The sequence below is a fragment of the Ornithorhynchus anatinus genome, chromosome 11, assembly GCF_004115215.2.
Source record: "Ornithorhynchus anatinus isolate Pmale09 chromosome 11, mOrnAna1.pri.v4, whole genome shotgun sequence".
Classification (NCBI taxonomy): domain Eukaryota; kingdom Metazoa; phylum Chordata; class Mammalia; order Monotremata; family Ornithorhynchidae; genus Ornithorhynchus; species Ornithorhynchus anatinus.
The window spans coordinates 166,577-186,838 of NC_041738.1; the positions used below are offsets into that span (position 1 = coordinate 166,577).

Sequence of the window (20,262 nt, forward strand, 5' to 3'; positions counted from 1 at the left end):
AAGGGCCAGAGCTGGGGACCATGGGGGGAATTGGGGCCGGAAATGCTGAGCTCCTGAAATGCAAATGGCTTGAACACAATGCCTGCCTGCCTACCTGCTTCCCTGCCTGCCTGCAGCAGGCTTCCAACACAGGTGCTGACATTTCACTGAGAGGGTGAGGGGAAGGGGAAGAGGAAGGGAAGGGAAGCATGTCGGATGGGGCTTTAAAGGTTACCGGGAGGAACGTGGGTCTCAAAAGGCTGATGGAACAGAGGCAAGATTAGGAGCCTTCTCCACTCCACTCAGAGCCTCTCAAATCTGGTTAAGCCCCTGGCTGAGCGAGGCTGGAAGTGGAGCCCAGGCAGCAGTGGGCCGTGGGAAATTGCCCAAAGCAGAGGACTGCAACTACACTGGCTGCCTCAAACTCCTCTCCTCCAATTGTCTCCCTGACACAATCTAATCTGGCTTCTGTCCCCTTCACTCTTTAAACCACCCTCTCAAAGGTCACCTATGATCTCCTTCTTGCCAAATCCAATGGTCTCTACTCCATCCTAATCTTTCTCGACATCTCAGCTACCTTCAACACTGGCAACCACCCTCTTCTCCTGGAAAAGTTATTCAACCTCAGCTTCACTGACACTCTCCTCTCCTGGTTCTCTTATCTCTCTGGCCACTCATTCTCAGTCTCTTTCGCAGGCTCTTCCTCTGCCTCCCACCTCCTAACTGTGGGAGTCTCTAAAGGCTCAGTTGTTGGTCCCCTTCTATTCTCCATTTACACTCACTCCCTTGGAGAACTCATTTACTCCCATGGCTTCAACTACCATCTCTATGTGGATGATTCTTAAAAGTACATCTCCAGCCCTGTTCTCTCTCCTTCTCTGCAGTCTCACATTTCCTCCTGCCCTCAGGACATCTCTATCTGGATGTCCTGCCAACACCTCAAATTTAATGGGTCCAAAGCAGAACTCCTTATCTTTTCACCCAAAACCTGTCCTCCCCGTGATTTTCCCCATCAATGTAGACAGCACCACTATCCTTCCTGTCTCACAAGTCTCTAAGCTTGGTATTATCCTCGGCTCATCTCTCTCATTCAACCCACATATTCAGTGTCACTAAATCTTGTCAGTTTAACCTTCACAACACTGTTAAAATCCACCCTTTCCACTCTGTCCAAACTGCTACTGCGTTAGTCCAAGCACTTACCTATCCCGCCTTGATTATTGGATCAGCCTCCTTGCTGACCTCCCTGCCTTCTGTCTCTCCCAACTCCAGTCCATACTTCAGCCTGCTGCCCAGATAATTTTTCTACAAAAATGTTCAGACCATGTTTCCCCAATCCTCAAGAACCTCCAGGGGTTGCCCATCCACCTCCATATCAAACAGAAACTCCTTACCTTCGGCTTTAAAGCACTCAATCGCTTTGCCCCCTCCTACCTTACCTCGCTGCTCTCCTACTACAATCCAGCCAGCACACTTCACTCCTATAATGCCAACCTACTCACTCTACGTTGATCTCGTCTATTTTGCCGACAGCCTCTCGCCCACATCCTGCCTCTGGCTTGGAATGCCTTCCCTCCTCATATCCGACAAAGTATTACTCTCCCCACCTTCAAAGTCTTATTGAAGGCACATTTCCTCCAAGAGGCCTTCCCTAACTAAACTCTCATTTTCTCTTCTCCCACTCTCTTCTGCGTAGCCCTTGCATTTGGATCTGCTCCTTTTATTCATCCCTCCCTCAGCCCCACAATACTCATGTACGTGTCCGTAATGTATTTATTTATATTAATGTCTGTCTCTCTCTCTCTCTAGGCTGTAAGCTCCTTGTGGGCAGGGATTGCATCTTCCGACTGTTATATTGTCATATTGTCCTGCCCCGAGCTTTTCACACAGTAAGTGCTCAATAATTATGATGGCTTGATTGCCTGAGTGATTAGAGTGCTGAAAACCAAGACTGCACTGCCCATTTCTGACATGGGCTCTCCCCTAACCTAGGAAACATCAACCTCTCAGGTGGATGTAAAATGAAAAAATGCCCCATATGGGCTCCAGGTCCAGCTCCTACAGCAATTTTCGGCCAGTCTTGAGTGGGGTGGAAGGGCGGAGGCAAACAAGGTAGGCCATTAGGTTCTATGGGCTCCCTGGTCCAAAACTGCCCCTGCTGGCTAGAAGAGAGAGCGGTCGGGCATTCCTCAATGCCCCCTCCCCAGCCCGCACCCCCATGGGTGGCCCATTCATTCTAGCTGCATATTTAGTCTGGCATTTTCCCCACTCTAGGCCGTGCCCCCTGTGGATCAGGGATCGGGTCTGAGTTCATGTCTGGGCACGCAGCCCACTGGACTTTGCGCAGGGGAAGCACTGAATAAATGTCAGTAGTGACTGGCCATTACTCAGCAAGACTGGTCCCAAAGGGTTCACTGCCCCCTCAAAACATTGCTCCATGAATGTAAAAATTGTTTTAGTGCACCTCTATGCTCTCAGCTGCCTAGAGCTCTCTTTCCATCCCCATCACTTCTCTGCTTTCATGTGTGCATGTGTGTGTGTGTGTGTGTGTGTGTGTGTGTTTACTCCTCTCCTCTTGTTTCTCCTTTCTGAGGATTTAGGATCTGTGTTGGCAATCGGTTTCTGGAACCCTGAGAGTCTTGGGAAGGGACACAGGGGTTTGGGCTGGGTGAGGTCCTTGGTTTTCCCCCAGCTCCTGAGTTTAGCTGGGCAGTCGCTCACCTGCTCAGGTGCACCAGAGTGGCCGCTCCCCCAGGCTGGTCCTAAACCCCCTAATTCACCTTTTCTCCCTTCCCTGACTGCCATCTTCCACCTCTTACTCTCCAAAACTTCCAGGTTCCTTCCTCTCTGCCTTCGAACATGTAAATGTCATCTCTGTTGGAAATTAGCCCTCTTTGACCCCAGTGTCCCTTTCTGCTATCTCCCCATCTCACTACCCCCTTTCCCTAGCCAAACTCCTGGAATAGGCCAGTCACACCTGCTGACTTCGTTCTTCTTCATTCACACTTCTTCATTCTCTCTTTTCAACCCTCTGCTGTCTGGATCTTGACCTCTTCCCTCCATCAAGACTGCACTCTCCAAGGCCACCAATCACCTCCTCAAAGCCAAGTCCATAGGGCTCAACTCCATCCAACCAGATCCACTTCCACCTCCCTGGACACTGGGGACCACCTTCTCCTCCTGTTTCTCCAAACAATCTCAGGCCTCGGTTTTGTGGACACAGTTCTGTCCTGCTTCTCGTCCTCCTTCTCTCTTCTTTCCCTGGCTCCTTCCCTGTCTCATCCTTTTACTGTGGGCATCACTCAAGACTCTATTCTGGGTCCTCTTCTCCTCATGCTCTACACTCACCTTTTCATAGTGTTCATCTGCTCCCATAGCTTTGGCCACCTCCTCTATGCAGGTGATGCCCAATTCTCTCTACTGCCACATCAGCGCTTCCTTGTTACCTATGTTTGAGAGTACTCAGTATAAACTGTAAGCTCACTGTGGGCAGAGAATGTGTCTGTTTATTCATTCATTTAACAGTATTTACTGAGCGCTTACTATGCACGGAGCACTGTACTAAGTGCTTGGAATGTACAATACGGCAACAGATAGAGACAATCCCTGCCCAACGATGGGCTCACAGTCTAATTGGGGGAGACAGCCCTTGTTATAGTGTACTCTCCCAAGGACTTAGGACAATGCTTTGCACACGGTAAGTGCTCAATAAATACCACTGAATGAATGCTCACTCTCTAAGCACTTAGGTACTCCCTCGGGTAGTACTTATGAATAGATCTTTAAACTCTGTGGCTTTCCCCTACTTGTAATTTTTTTGTGTCTATCTTCTCCCACCAGCATGTAAGCTCTTCAAGGGCGGGGATCGTGTCCACCACTCTCTCCACCTTCAAACCTTATTAAAATCACATCTCCTCAAAGAGGCCTTTCCTGATAACCTTCATTTCCCCTATTCTCTTTCCCTTCTGCATCTCCTGGGATTTGTATCCTTTAAGTACTTGATATTCACCCCACTTATGTCCATATCCGTAATTTATTTAAATGTCTGTTTAAAGACTGTAAGCTCCTTGTGGGCAGGGAACATGTCCACCAACTCTGTTGTACCGAACTCTCCCAAGTGCTCAGCACAGAGCTCTGCACACTGTGAGCCCGTCGTTTAGACTGTGAGTCCGTTGTTGGGCAGGAATTGTCTCTATCTGTTGCCGAAGTGTGTGTTCCAAGTGCTTAGTACAGTGCTCTGCACGTAGTAAGTGCTCAATAAATTCGATTGAATGAACAGTAAGTGCTCAGTAAATACCATTGATTGATTGATACTAACTCTGTTGTACTCCCTCAAGTGCTTAAAACAGTGATTTGCATTTAGTTAATGCTCAATAAATATGATTAATTGATTCATTGATTGATAGATTGAGTTAGCTCTCTAGCCGTGACTGCTCATCTGTCCTGCATCTCCTCTTGCCTCAAAGACATCTCCCCTTCGAGGTCCTGCCAGTACCTCACAGTCAGCCTGTCTAAATATGAATTCTTCACCCTTCTCCCTAAACTCAAACCTCCCCTTAACTTTTCCATCTCAGTCGACAACGACCCCATCCTCCCGCCCGCAGGAGCCTTCACGGTCTTGATGTCATCCTCCATTCTTGGCTATTGTTCAATTCACGTTAACTGCTGCGTCCTTCCAGTTCTTTCTGTAAAATATCTCCCGGTTCTGCCCCTTCCTCTCCCCGCAGACTGCCCCCACTTTGGCCAAGCCGTGGTCTCTCCTCCACTAGGCTCCGGCATCAGCCTCCCGGAGGGTGTCTCCTCCTCCGGACTCTCTCCACCCCAATCTAGACCCTGCGCCGCCACTGTACGGATTGTCTTCCTGAAGCATCGCCTCCTCTCCTCGAAACCCTCCACCGGCTCCCCGTGTCTCCCTGCATCAAACGAAATCTCCTCACAATCGATCACAGTGCCTTACGCTACCCTGTCCAACCTTACCTCTCTGCTCTCTTCACCGGCTACTCCCCACTTTCCCCCCCTCAGTCCTCCTTGGCAAGTTGAACTTGGTCAGATCGTTCCCACCCTTTTGGAGCTTCCTTCCTCCCCACATCATCGGACTACAGCTCTCTCCACATCCAATTCCTTCCTCAAATCCCACTACCTCCAACAAGCTTTCCTCAACCAGCTCCCCAGCTCCCCAAACCCCATCATCTCTTCTACCTACTCTAGGATTAAGAATCTATTTACAGCCTCCTAAGCGCGGATACACTTGTGTCTGGTCCATCTTTTCCCTTCGGACAGTATTGTAAATATTTTAACGTTTGACTCCCCTCCTCGGCGACTCGGCTCCCTGTGGGCCGGAGCGTTATTCTGTCCTTCCCAAGCGTTTGGTGGTAGGGGTGATAGTCTCGATTAAGCGCTCACTAGGTGCAGGGCACCGTGAGGGGCGCAGGAAAAGGAGACGCAGGTGGGAATTAGGCCAGGTCCTTGTCCCTGGGGTGGGGAGGGGGGCTCACAATCTAAAAGGTTTAGGACCGTGCACTGCACCGAGTGGGCGCTCGGGGAAAGCTGGTGCTGTCACTACTACTCCTGCTACCAGGGGGTCAACTCCAAAGTTCCCCGCTCTCTCCCGTCCCTAGTTCTTTCCTCGGGCGACGCAGAACGAGGGAGAATGACCACCCCCTCCCGTTTTCCCCCCCCCTCCGGCTCCCCCGTCCGCCCCCCCCCGCCCCCCCCCCCGCGCGCCCGCGCCCCCCCCCCCGCCCGCCCCCCGCCCGGGTCGGGCCTCTGGCCTCCCGCGGCTGTTTCCGTTGAGGCGGGCCCTGCGCGCTGCCAAGTTTCAGAGCCATTAGCGAGGTGCCGCGCTGACTGAAGCACAAATCCGGGCAGATCCGGACGCAATTAGCGCCGCTCGCGCCCATCTGGAAGGCATTAGTGGAGCCGGGGGTGGACTCGCAGGAGGAGGAGGAGGACGGGCCAGATGCCGGGGCCGGCGGCCCGGGGACGGGGACGGGGACGGGACTTCAAGTTCCCGCTAGGCCCGGAAACCCGTCCCCGGAGGAAGGCCCAGCGAGGCCCTCCTCCCCTGCCTGGCCCGACCCGACCCGACCCCGCCCGACCCTCCTCCCCGGCTCCCTCCAGCCCCGCGGGCAGCTCCCAGTGCTGACTGGACGGTTCCCGTCTGCCCCTCCAGCTCCAACCCCCGAGTGTCCTCACAGCTCAGACCCTCTTCCGTCGTCCCCCCCGCCCCCAGTTCGTCCCTTCATCTGTCACCCCCAACTCCGTTCTTCCTCAAGTGTTACCCCACCTCACTCTCCCACCTGTCTCCCCTGCTCGCCCCCATACATATACATTGGCCCCTTCTACTAGTCCATCCCCTGAACTCAGCCCCTCCTGTCAGTTCAGCCCCTCCCCTATCCGATCCACCCGCCCAGCTCCATGCCTGTCTCCCCCAAGTCTGGCCCCCTAGCTTGGCCCCGATATAGTCCAGCAAAGCGTGGCTGGGACAGCTCAGGGCCGGCCAGAGAGATTGTTAGATTCTCTCTTGGGGAGGGATGAAGTTCTGACCCACAAGGTCATGAGTCCTCAGAGCCCCCAGAAGATTGCAGCTGCAGCCAGGGGCATGGGGCCAGATCCTGGAGCCACCCTCGGGTGGCCACCGTTTCATTCTCCTGCGGGGGCCGGAAGTCTTTTCCATGGGACAGTGGGGTCCAGGGATGCCCCTTGGCCAGCCCCCAGACTTGGGAAGAACATCAAGATCCACCCCCCTCCCCCCCTTCCATTTCAAACCTGTGGACTGAGATCAGCCAACAAAGCACTGGAGAACACTTTTAAAGTGCATGTGTATTTTAAAAGAAATTTAATCCATATGCTTCAGATTCCCTTACATTTGAATCACCAAAATATTCTTTTGCAAGTCCCTTTTGATGTCAAAAAGAGGTTTATGGCCACTGTTTATGGCCAGGAAAAAGAACCCTTTCTTTCAGGAAACTCTGTAAGTTCCATTTTTCCTCTCTGAGGAAAGTCAGGAAGGGCCTAAGGTTGAGCTCCTGGGAGGTGAGAGGATTCTGTCCTGGTCCTCGAGAAATCTGTGACCTCTTCCCCTTGGAGTCTCAAGACTTCGTGCTCTTCAGGCCTGGGGCCCTACAGGCAGCAACTTTTCAAAACCTGGAGCAAAAGCCTTCACTGTTGGCAGGCACTGAAATGTGGGCAGTAAATTCCCCAGATTTATGGTGCCCTGGGATTCTAGGAATCAGCAGACTGTCACCTGAATGTTCTTAAAGGATAAAGCAAAAATTCACAGGATTTAAAACCCCTTCCAAATTCTGAGAAACTCTCAGTAAACCCAGTTCCAGGAATGTCTTTTGGAGGCCCAGGTTGCTGGCAAAATGGTGAAGGAAAGGTGGGCCCTGGCCCAGGGAGGAGCTACTGCAGGGCCCCTGACAGGGACCTCAGTTTTGCTACGTAGGCGGAGGAGCGGAGGGCTGTGAGGAGCAGCCAGGCCATGATGACCCCCGCCCCCCCCAGGGACAGGGGTAGGGCAAGAGCTGGGTTAAGGGTAATAATATAATAATGGTGTTTGATAAGTGCTTAATATTAGTCAGGCACTGTTCTAAGCCCTCGGGATGGATACAAGCAAATCAGGTTGGACATACGGGGGCCAGGATGGGGTTGGGGCAGGAAACCAGGGGCTGAGATAGGTATAGGGCCAGGACAGGGACAAAGCAGACCAGCATGGAAAGAGCTTGTGCCTGGGAGTCAGAGGACCTGGGTTCTAATCCATGCTCTACCACTTGTGTGACCTTGGATAAGTCATATAATATCTCTGTGCTACAGTTTCCTCATCTGTAAAATGGGGGTAATAATAATAATAATAATGATGGTATTTGTTAAGTGCTGACTCTGTGTCAGACAGTGTACTCAGCACTGGGGTGGATACAAGCAAATCGTGTTGGACCCAGTCCCTGTCATGCATGGGACTCATCATCTTAATCCCCATTTTACTGCTGAGGCAAATGAGGCATAGAGAAGTGAAGTGACTTGCCCAAGGTCACACAGCAGACAAGTGGCAGAGCCGGGATTCGAGCCCAGGACCTTCTGACTCAGGTCCGTGCTCTATTCACTACATCATGTCAGGATGGAACACCTGCTCTCCCAAGTGGAACAGGGATTATACCTGTTCTGATTGTCTTGTGTCTATCTACCCCAGAGTTTAGTACAGAACTTGGAGCCTAGTAAGCATTTAACAAATACCTCAGTTTTTATTATTAGGGGTAGAGACAGGAGCAGGGGCAGGTACAGAAGGCAGAAGTAGGAGCAGAGGTGGGACTGCCAAGGGGCCCATGACCCAAAGACTGTGCCTTCTAACTTTGGAGTCTCTCAAGGTTCAGTTCAATTCTCTATCTACACCCACTCCCTTGGAGAACTCAATTGTTCCCAGGGCTTCAACGACCATCTCTATGTGGATGATTCCCAAATGTATCTCTCTAGCCCCTGACCTCTCTCAGTCAGTCGATCATATTTAATGAATGCTTATTATGGGCAGAGGACTGTACTAAGTGCTCAGGAGAGTATGATATAATGATATAACAGTTTTGCATTTTCTCCTCCCTTTGGGACATCTCTGTCTGAATGTCCCGCTGACACCTCAAACTTATGTCCAACATACAACTCCTTGTCTTTCCACTCAAACCTTGTCTTCACCCATTTTTTCCCCTCAATCTGGACAACACCACCTTCTCCCTGGTCTCACAAGTCCATTACCTTGGTATTATCTTCGGCTCATCTCCCTCGTTGGACCCACACATTCAATGTGTCCCAAATCCTGTTGGCACTTTCTTCACAACATCTTTAGAATCCACCCTTCCTCTCCAACCAAACTGCCATGATGCTGAGATCCAGTCACTTAATATCCTGCCTTGAGTACTGCATCAATCTCCTTGCTGACCTCCCTACCTGCTGCCTCTCCCTACTCCAGTTCCCACTTCGCTCTGCTACCCAGATGATTTTTTGAAAAAAAAGTTGAGTCCACATCTTCCCACTCCCCGAGAACCTCCAGTGGTTGCCCATCCACCTCTGCATCATATTGAAACTCTTCACCATTGGTTTTTAGGCAGTCGGCTTTTCCCCTCCTACCTCGACGATCTCCTACTCGAACCAGCCTGCTGTCTCTACTCCTCTAAGTCTAACCTGCTCACTGTACCTGGATCTCATCTATCTTGCCGCTGACCCCTCGCCCAGGACCTCCCCATGGCCTGGATCTCCCTCGCCCTATGTATCGGACAGACCATCGCTCTCCCCACTTCTAAAGCTTTATTAAAATCACATCCCCTCCAAGAGGCCTTCCTCCGCTTCTCCTGCTCCCTTCTGGGTCGCCCTCGCACTTGGATCCATCCCCTCGAAACACTCGCTAGGCACCTCACTCTCAGCTGCACAGTACTTATGTCCACAACAGTGCCAGTGCTTAGAAGGGTGCTTGGCACATAGTAAGCGCTTAACAAGTACCATCATCACCATTCATTTCAATGTCTGCCTCCATCCTTGAGTAAGTTCCAGGAGGACAGGGATCGTATCTACCAACTCTGTTGAATGCTACACTCTCAAGCGCTTAGCACAATGCTACACAGGGTAAACTTCTCAGTAAATACCATCGATCGATGGATTGACTGATAACAACGTCCCGTTTCCCCAGGCCAGCGTTTGCCGGAGTCCAGCCGCCGAAGCCGGACCGGACCGGTCGGTGGCCCGGGACAAACCCGTTAGCCCGGGGTCGGGGGGGGAGGGAGGAAGAAAAGCGGTGATGGGGGGCGGTGTGAGGGGGAATCTCCCGAGGGTGCTGGGGCCCCTGTGCCCGTCGGTGCCCGTCGGTGCCTGTCGGTGCCCTCCTGGGGTTCTGCCGGTCGGCGAGCGGGCCTCCTCCGGGCACTGCCCCGCCCCCCGGCCCCGGCCCGGCCCCGCCCCCGGCCCCCCGGCCCCGCCTCCTCCCCCGCGGCCCGGCGACGCTGCGGGTTTGGGAGCCACAAAAGCCCCTTCCAGCCGGGTCCCTTCCATGGCGGACCCGGGGGCTCCTGCCGCCCCAGCCGCCCCCCGCCCGGGACCCTGAGACCGAGGCCAGCTCGGCTTCCCGCGCCCCCCCCCAGCCCCGCACGCCCTCCCGCACCTCCGCTCCGGCCGCTCCTCCCTCCCTCTGTCGGGCCCTCGGCCCTCCGTCCATCCCACCGTCCATCCCTCCGTCCATCCCTCCGTCCATCCCTCCGTCCCTCGTCCGGCCGGTCCGACCCTCCCGCGCGGCGGGCGCGAGCTTTGTGCGTCCGGAGGGTGTTGCGGTGGTCAGCGAGGAGCGGTGAGTCCCCGAGCGGAAGCCCCCTGTCCCGGAGTGGCTTTAGGGGCGGCCCGGCGGGAGGCGGTTCGGGCCCCGCTGAGGGACGGAAACTTTTTGAGGAGTTTGTGGCCGGGCGGTGCGAGGTTCCCTGGGCCGGGGGGCCTGGGCCGGGGGTCTCCGCGGGGTGGCGACGGTCCGAGGGGGTCCCGGGAATCCGGGCCCGGGGGGAGGGGTGGTTCTGAGCGGGAGGGGGGCCCGGGCCGGGCTCCGAGGAGCCGGGGGTGGGAGAGGGGACCTCCGGCCCGGAATCCAGGGACGGGGCCCGGGGCGCGGGGGGAGGGGATGAGCGGGGACCCCGGGGCCGAGGGGTGCAGGGTGTTGGCGGGGAGGGCTGAAAGGGGGTCCCCGGTCCTGAGTCGGAGGGCTCCGGCGTGAGGGGGAGGCGTGAGCGGGGATTCCCCCGTCCGTCCGGGGTCCGGTGGTTCCTGGGCGGTGAGGGTGGGGGAGCAGGGATCCCAGGTCAGAGATCGGAGGGGTCCGGGGGGCCCGGGGGGTGCGGGGGTGGGGGAGGTGAGCGGGGATCCCTGGTCCAGGGCCGGACGGATCCGGGGAGGAAGTGGGTGGAGATGGGAAGTGGGAATCCCCAGTCCGAAGGGGTCCGGGGTGGGGGGAAGGGGTGAGCAGGAAGCCCCCACCCCGGTCCGGGGTAAGGGGGAAGGTGTGAGCGGGAATCCCCGATCTGGAGTCTGAGGGGTCTGGGGTGCGTGTCTGTGTGTGTGTGTGTGTTGGGAGGGATATGAGTGGAGATGCTGTTTCACTGATTGGAAGGGGCCGGGGTGTGAGAGGAGATCCCCGCTCTGGGTTCGGAAGGGTCTGAGGTGAGAGAGAGAGAGAATATATGTGTGTGTGTGTTTGTGTCCCCGAGGCTGGGGGTGTGGGGAGAATGAGTGAGGATCCCCAGTCTGGGGAGAGGGGTCTGGGGTGTGGGGATGGGCCAGTGGGGATCCCCGATTTGGGGTGCGAGGAGTGCAGGGTGTGTGCGTTGGGGTGTAGGGAGGTGAGTGAGGATCCCCGATCTGGGGTCGGAGGGGACTGGGTTATGGGGGCATGGGGTGGCGGGGCTCCTCGGTCTGGGGTCTGCAGGGCTCGGTGATTCACTTTCCTCTGTGGCCCTGTCCACCTTTCATCACTCCTGTTCCGTCTCTGTGACTTTCCCCAATTCAACAGTGTCCTAGAACCAGGACTGGGGATGGGGCAGGGGTTGTGCTGCTTGTGGCTTCTGGCAAGGACCCCAGTCCCCCAACCCCAGGCTTTGCCCGGGAATGGCTGGCAGGGAGGGTTCCAGGAGTGATCTGGGAGCAGTGATTCTGCATGACGGAGCGAAGAAAACTGGATTTCCCCCCTCCTCACATAAGAGCTTTTCTGGGGTCCAAGCCCCCGACTGGCAGCCTGGGAATCAATGGCTGAACCCTGAGGTTCATGGGACCTTCCTATACCCCAACTTATGCGTGCACACACACACACACACACACACACACACACACACACGTTCAGCTGTGTCTCTTTTCAAAGTTCTAGCTTTGTCCCAATGCTCCTGGTCTCCCTGGTGGCCATTCCCAAGCTTGGCCATGGCCCCTCCAGGCTAGTGGGTTAGTGTCATCCCTGGCCAGATTCCTGCTGCAGGGAAGATGGCTCGAGAAAATGCCAGAAGGGTGAGGATCCTGGATGGTTCTGGCGGGGGCTTGTTTGCTGGCTCTGATGTGGTGGGGATTGCTTTGCTCCAGCTCTTGAGTGTGGGGTCAATCGACTGATCAATCAATGGCATTTATAGTTTTTCCAGTGGATGAGGCTTGCAAGTGGCTTCAGGAAAGGGGAAAGCCTGCTGGGAGGCAGGGGTAAGTGTGAGCTCAGAGAGGAGGTGGTGGTGGAGAAGTAAGAAAGGAATCGGACCTGGCCTTGGACCACTACCCTGGGGCTCCCCACAAGACTGACCACAAGACAGCAAGAGTTATAACTCTGGATTATAATAATATTATGGTATTTGTTAAGCATTTACTATGTGCCAGGCACTATTCTAAGCTGTGGGGTAGATACAAGATAATTGGGTTGGTCACATTTCCCATCCCACATGGGGCTCACAGTCTTAATTCCCATTTTACAGATGAGGGAACTGAGGCATAGAGAAGTTAAGCGACTTGCCCAAGTCACACAGCGGTCAAGTGGCAGAACAGGGATTAGAACCTATGACCTTCTGACTCCCAGACTGGTGCTTTATCCACTAGGCCGTGCTGCTTCTCCCGATGGACCCCCAACAGAGCCAGAGTCCCTCTGGTCTCCAAAGGGCCTCGGGGGAGCAGCCTGGGTTGTCCAGGTTTATCCTGAACCAGCATACACCTGCGTGGGTGAACTCTGCCCTTCTGCAGAGCCCCCTGCCCTCAGATACTGGCTAGCAGGACCTCAGTCAGCAATGGGGAGTAGAAACCTGGGACTGCTCCATCCTCCAGGGGGGCCTGTCCCAGGACCTGCTCCATCCCCAAGGCGGGCCCGTCTCCAATTCTATTCCATCCTACCGATAGGCCAGTTCCTGGGCCTGCTCCATGCTTTCAGAGGGCTCGTCCCTGCCCCTCGTCTATCCTTTGGGCAGGTCTGTCCCAGGACCTGCTCCAACCTCTGGGCAGAATGGTCCCGGGCCTGTTCCATCCTCCAGGCAGGCTGTTCTTTGGTCCCGCTCTATCCTCCAAGTGCAGGCTGTCTCCATCCTCCAAGTGGGCTAGAACCTGCTCCCTGCATTGGGAAGGGTCTTTTCCAGGAGTGGCCTAGTCCCTCTTGCAGCTCGCTCATCTGCTTGACTGTCTCAACATGAAACAGGACAAGGCAGGGTAGGGAGGGTGAGGGAGGGAGGGAGAAGAGCGGGGCAGGATTGGAGGGAAGAGGAGAGGTAGCTTGGGGAGGAAAGCAGCCACCACTGAAACACCTACTCCTCTGCCAGAGTGTTGTGACTTCTGACTCTGACTCTGCCCTGTGGGTCAGCTAGAGGAAGGTGGGGGCCGGGCTGGGAAAGGTAAGTCTGCTTTGGGTGATACCCACTCATGTTGACCAAAGGAACGCTGGTCCTTTGGCAGAGAGTGTCAGAGAGCAGCCAGGGTGTCTTGTCAGGGGCAGAGACTCAGGCAGGGTAGCCTTCAGACCTATAGCCCTGGCAAATCTATCTGCCAATTGGCCAGCGACTTTATCTGCTTGGATGTATTATCCTATTTTCCTCTTCTTTTAACTCCTCTATTTGCCTGTTTCTCTACTCCAGTTAGGGGTGAGCTCCCTATGGTCCTGGATGGCATCTTACACCTTGGTGAATTCCCTGGACCTCGCTGGCCAGGTGTTGGCAGGGGTACGGTCTGGGGAGGGGCTCAACAGGGGGCTGTGGTTTGGGGTGAGTAATTCCCTCCAATATGCTGCTGGGCACAGACCCCTTAGTTCCAAGTTCTTGGCCTCCACTGCCCCCCACTGCCCCAAAGCCCATCTCTCCTCACCCCTCCTTTGCTGCTGGCAGAGCCATTTGCAGGGACACTAGGACACCACATGCTCACTAACCTTCGAAGTTGGGGTCTCCCTCCAACTCTGGGGTCTGGAAGCAATGTTCCAGACAGAAGGCACACTTGAAGGTGGCCAGCCAGGGAGCAGTCCATGATCCATTGGGAGCACTCACGGGCAGGCTCCAGCCCCTGCAATTCCAGCTTCGTGTCTCCCAAGGACCCGGAATCAGAAGCTCTCAGGGCACAGGCTTTCAGCAGGCTGGTGAATGACTCCAGCGCCAAGCCCCGATACCCAGATATGGGCGATAACTAGCCTCTGTTTAGGCCCGGGAGCCAGGCTCGTTCAGGTGTCCCTTCTCCACGGGGCTGCAGAGGTTCCGGTGACCTCAGCCAGAAGAAGATCCAACCGGGCTGAGCTGGGGGCCCTCCCCATAGGGGTCCAGCTTGCTTTCTAGCCCCGGTTCAGGGGACACACCAGATGGCTGGGGCCCCAGGTTGGTGCCAAGATTGAGTAGACACCTGCAGGACCCGGCTCTGGCCCACCCGAGGTCAGACCGATGTCTAAGGTCTCCTCCCCTCCTCTTGCGGCTACGTTTGTCAGGCGCCGACGGGCTAACAGTGAACCTTTGCCGAGCCGGCTCAGGCTGCCCCCAGATCCCAGAGCGAGGTGGAGTTATTGGCCCTGGCCCAAAGGAGCTGTGCTTGTCTGCCTTGAGGGGCTTGTGGGGGGAGGTGGAATGAGTAACTCAGTGCCCCGCTTCTGCCAGGAATGCAGCTCTGGGCCCGGCACCTCAGGTCTTTTTGCTCCGCAAGCTCTTCCAGGGCAGGGTGGGGCAGCAGTTGTCACTGCTAGTGTTGTGCCACAGTGCTCCCAGAACAGTGCCCAGACTGGGGCCTAGGATGGCACCCAATACAGTACCCAGTCTAACTTCCAGAAAGGACCTCTGTCTGGCACCCAGCCCAGTGCCCAGCCCAGCACTCTATACTTGGGGATTCCCTCACCTGGTCTTGAGGAAAGAACACCGGCCCAACTTAGGGGTCTGGTCCCATCTCCTCACTGACCCTCCAGGTGATCATCAGCAAGTCACGTAGCCCCTTTGGAACTCAGCATACCTCAATCAGTCAGTCGCATTTATTGAGGGCTTACCATGTGCAGAGCACTCCACTAAACACTTGGGAGAGTACACTGTAACAGCGTTGGTAGACTCATTTCCTGCCCACAGCGAACTCACAGTCTAGAAGAGGAGAAATGGTCCTGCTGCCTCCAGCCAGGTCCGTGTGGCTCCGGGCAATAGGGTGTTTGCTGAGTTCATTCACATAGTTTCTGGCTCCTGAAAAGAAGGGGTTTCTGGGTCTAGGTGCTATGGAGTGGGGGGCAGCCGAGTCTAAGTCAAAGATAACAAATGTTGCCAAGAAGGCAGGGTGGCACTATCTAATCCCCAGCATCCACACTGGCAAGAATCCAGGGCGGCCCGTCATGGAGACGCTTCGGCCAGCTTTTAAACTCCTCCCCTGCCGCCACTCCTCCCTGACACTCACTGTCGGACTACAGCTCATTTCCTGGGGGCAAGACTCAAGCACGTCCTTCTTTGCTGCCTGGATGAAGGCAGCTGAGAGTGGGACCTGGAATGGGCTCCTATAGTAGCCAGGGGATGGACAGTGGGCCTTGGAGTGGCCTTCTATGATACACGGGGTGCTGCAGGGTCCCTGGGGAACTCACAGTAGAAGTAAAAGACACAGTGCCTGCCCTTGAGGAATCTATAGTCTTATAGGAGTCACAGTTCCTGACCCTCCCCCCCCCCCCCAGGGAGGATGTGGCTGGGGGCCCAATCTGGGGAGGGGCTTGTTCGGTACTGGGTTTGGCTTCCCAACGACCCCAAATGTCACCCCTTCTGATCAGCCCATTGTTGGGTAGGGATTGTCTCTATCTATTGCTGAGTTGTACATTCCAAGCGCTTAGTACATTGCCCTGCACATAGTAAGCGCTCAGTAAATTCGATTGAATGAATGAATGAATCAGCCTGGTAGTCAGCGGTGTGAACTGAGCATCTATGGAATATGATGAGCCATGCTCAGCCTTTGGGATGGTACCGTTTGGGACGGCACCTTGCCCTGGAGACAAGATACCCGGTTCCTGACCCTCAAGGAGGTTATGATCTAGTGGTACAGACGAACATAGATGATACCTACAAAGAGTGAGAGCTGGAGGAACGGGCAGCGGTCCAGATGTCAGGATGGGAGAGCTGAAAAATCAATGGATGTTCAAGTAGATAGACTAGTGTCCAGGGGAGGCAGCATGGTCCAGGGGCCAGAGTGTGGGGCCAGGAGGCTGGAGACCCGTGTGGTCCGGTCTGGGTTCTGTTGCTTGCCTGTTGTATGAGTTTGGGCAAGTCACTTCACTTCTCTGTGTCTTAGTTCCTCACCTTCCTCTTAAATGCTGAGTCCTGAGTGAGGTAGGGATTGGGTTAGATCCAATTATCTTTTATGTAGCCTAGGGCTTAGCCCAGTGCTTGGCTCATAGTAAGCACTGAATACGGGCATGGGTAATTGCAAGGGGTGGCTGCCAGGTTAATGTGACTCGGGGTGTCTGGATCTGATTGAGGAGGGTTTTCTGGGGAGGTGAGATTTTAAGAGGGCTTTGAAGATGGGGAGAGCTGTGGTCGAGGGGATTGGGGTGGGCGGTGGGGGGGTGGTACTAGGCCAGGGGAATAATACAGAAATAGAAGAGTGGAGAGCCATCTGAGGAGAAACGGGTGAAGAGAAGCCCTATCTCTTTTCCCTACTCCTCCCACCCCTCCCCCTCCTCTGCCCCTCCCTGTGCCTGTTTTCTGTTTCTCTCCTTGGCAGAAGTTGAGACACGAGACTAATTTGGATGGTGATGAAACCAGTTTGGGGGTTGTGGAGCAGCGACTTGCTTCTTTCCAAGGAGAGAGAGATTGGATCCTGGCAGTGGGGGAGGGGGCGGGGGAGCCGACTTCCCAAACAGTGACTTGGGCAAGAGACACCCATTGGCTGACGGTTAACCCTTGGCCTTCCAGGCGGCTGGCCAAAGGGAGGCCAGAGCCCCCCAGGCTGACGAGGGGTGGGGTGACTGGAAGCAACAGGCCAGTAAGTAAGGGGGGCTGCTGGAGGGTTGCAGGGAATGAGTAGGGGAGGGCAGCTTCCAGCCCTGCCTGGAGCCCTAGGGTCACAGGGTTCCTTGAGTGTCAGACCAGGGGAAGCGGGGGCATGATGTCCTTTCCTCTGAGCCCCCCAACTCAACTATGGGCCACAGAGGTGCTGCCCTCACCCTTCCAGGAACCTTATCTTAGGGAGTGGGGTTGGGACAGCTGAACAGTCCTCTATCCCCGTTAGTGCGGAGATCTGGGGAACCCTGGGAAAGCTGGATGGGGCACTTTCTCCTGAGGCTGAGCCTCTTCCTGAGGGTCGGGGGGGCAGTACGCAGGCAGTGGGCAGAGGCAGTCCTGGCACATGTTCTAGGTAGCAACTGTGCACAAGAGCCAGGGATGCGGGGGGATGGGGGGAACTTCTCCCCAGGGTCTAGTCGCCCAGGTGATCACAGAGAGGTTCGGATGTCTGGCTTCTGAAAGTTTGGGTTTCTCTAACTCTGAACACCAAGGGGTCACTGCCACTGAACTGGCCACTCTTGGGGTTCGCAGATCTCCCAGCCCCCTGGGTCTGGACCCCATTGGGACCCCAGACTTGGTGGCAAATTTTACCCCCAGGTTTCAGGTTTCTTGGGTGGGGGAGGGGGATAGGGAGCCACCTGTTCCACCACACATGGGTTGCACCTTATCCCAAAGCCATGCCTCCCTGGCTCACACTCTGAGAAGCCGATATCATCTGGTGCTGGGCTGCGGCTCCATTTCCCTGAGAGGACTGCTGAAGTTGGGAGAGGCTAAGGAGCTCGCCCATCTCCGGCAGCCCACGATGAGGGTGATGCACGGTGGGAAAATGGTGGAACTCTTTGTAGCAGCGGTCCATCAGAATAATAATAATAATAATAATAATGGTGGTATTTGTTAAGCACCTACTATGTGCCAAGCACTGTTCTAAACGCTGGGGTAGATACAAGGTAATCAGGTTGTCCCACATGGGGCTCAGAGACTTAATCCCCATTTTACAGATGAGGGAACCAAGGCACAGAGAAGTTAGGTGACTTGCCCAAGGTCACACAGCAGACAAGTGGCAGAGTCGGGATTAGAGCCCACAACCTCTGACTCCCAAGCCAGTGCTCTTTCCTGTTTCCAGAGGGCTCCAGTGGGAGGAGGGGGACAGGGCTGTGGTGCAAGGGGGTTCCAGGGTCCCAGGGGAACTGCTCCAGGTTAGGGATGTCCACACCGTGAGCGGGCAACATGGCCCTCAGCAATTTATGGAGTGGGGTGTGCACTACCCATGTGGTCGGGCCTATGGGAGGGCCCAGCAGGGCCAGTGGAGGGACCGGAGGGATAGAGGAAGGCCGGGCAGGTGAGAGGCTCCGGCTGGTTTGGGCGCCGTAGCATCTCACCCCACTTTGGGTCAGGCTCTCGGGTCAGTCTGCATGTCTCCCTGTCGGGGGCTCCGGGCCCAAGAGTTCAGACATTGCGCTGTCCACCTTTACCCTTCGCCATTCCCTCACAACCCCCGCTGCCTCGCCAGTGGGGATGTGGAAGAGATGTGGGGGGCACAGTCCCTGCCTGAATGGGGCAGGAGGAGGCATTGGCATTGCCTTGGCTCAGCCCTTCCAGTGTGGTTCAGAAGGGCTGAGGAGGCAAAGGCTGCCAGTCGGGCTTGTGGGGAGGTGCCAGTGACAGTGGAGCAGGGCTCCCCAGGCAGGCGGGCCTCAGAGGGTGCTGTGGTGAAGACCCTCATCTGACCTGGCCAGGTGCTCTGGGCAGAGCCTGGGAAGGGGCCAGCCGAGGGGCAAGAGAAGGGGAAGCTGTGCCCAGGGATCTCGGGTCTCCCTGGCCCAGGCAGATTTGACACAGCTCCAGCCAGGGCCCTGCACACCCACGTATCTCTCCCCTCCAACCGCCTCCCCCATCCCCTCAACACACGCATGCACACATTCACACACTCCCCACGTGCCCACACATGTCCATATATGAACACATGCCCATACACATGCTCCCCCTGTACCGGAGTGGGGTGGGCTCTCTATTAGCTGTTTCCTTTCTCCTCTGCCCCCTCCCCAGTCAACACCCACCGCGCCCTCTGGCCGAGGCTCCCCCCCCCCCCGCCCCCCCCCCCCAAGCCTCTCCAGATCAGAACTCCGGGGCCTCGGGCCCCGTCCTTTTGAAAGGGAGAAAGGGCAGGGGAACAGCAGCCTGAAAACAGGGCCCCGGGCCACTGTCCCAGCCGTCTCACTGCATCACAATGAATCTGGACTCTATTAAGCCCCGTTCTGCCTGTTAGGGTCTCCAGGGGCAACCAGCCCCCACATAGCAGGCACGCAGCAGCTTAGGGCCGTGCCCCCCCACCGGGGCCTGCAGCCTGCCTGGCCCCCGACCCCCTCCCCCTGCCCCCCCACACTTGACACTGCCTGTGTTTATCTAAAGCCAGGAGGGGGGCCATTAGGAAGGTTATTGTCCTGGAAATGAGGGGGGGCTCTGGAGTGAGAGGGGGCAGGGGAGAGGGTGGAGGGAGGGTGAAAGTGGGGAGGGGCAGAGGGAGGGGGAGGGAGCCCCGCAGATACCCGGGGCGGCGGTGAATGAAGACCTGGGATGCGGCAGATGGAATGTGTGGTTGGGCCGGGTGGTCGTCCCCGGGGACTCCCCAAATGCAAGAAGGGAAAAGAGCCGCGACATTCAATCAGTAGCCAGTCCGCTTAGATTTACACGCCGTGCTGGGGGCACAGAGGTGCAGGGTATAGGGGCGCGGGAGCAGAGGAGGACAGGAAGTGGATGGCACTTTCCCTTCGTTCCCTGGGCGTGCGGGGGCAAGACCCTTCTGGAACCCCGTGGGAGGCAGAGAGATACCATTCCTTGTCCTGTGGGGGTGGGTTGGGGTCTGGAATTCCTACAGGGTCCTGGGACCCCAGAACATACATGGGGGGGAACCTGGGTTCCCTGAATGTTGAGTTGGGGCTGAACCCCAGTCTGGATCCTCAAGTCACCTACTGAGTTTATCTGTTGCTGATTTGTACATTCCAAGCGCTTAGTACAGTGCTCTGCACATAGTAAGCGCTCAATAAATACTATTGAATTTAGTTGGAGGACCTGACTTTTAATCCTTGATCTGCCCCACGTTCATCACTTTCCAATCTGAGCCTTGGATTCTCTGTCTTGGTAGAGTCATGGGGAATTTCGACGGCTACCCCGGGCCACTTCCACATTTTTTATGGTATTTATTATGTGCTTACTATGTACTAGGCACTGCACTAAGCACAGGGGTAGATACACCGTAATCAGGTTAGACATAGCCCATGTCCCATATGGAGCTCACAGTTGTAATCTCCATTTTACAGATGGGGAA

At 55.7% G+C, this 20,262-nt stretch overlaps 1 protein-coding gene across 4 annotated transcripts in view; it reads left to right on the forward strand.

Moving 5' to 3' along the window:
• The first annotated feature begins 9,966 nt into the window (after window positions 1-9,966).
• BOC (BOC cell adhesion associated, oncogene regulated) overlaps window positions 9,967-20,262 on the forward strand; it is a 30,200-nt gene continuing 19,904 nt past the window's right edge. For all 4 annotated transcript variants that reach the window (XM_039913590.1, XM_039913592.1, XM_029075207.2 and 1 more), the window contains exon 1: window positions 9,967-10,300. The gene's annotated coding sequence lies outside the window, so the exon portion shown is untranslated. The remainder of the gene's footprint in view (window positions 10,301-20,262) is intronic.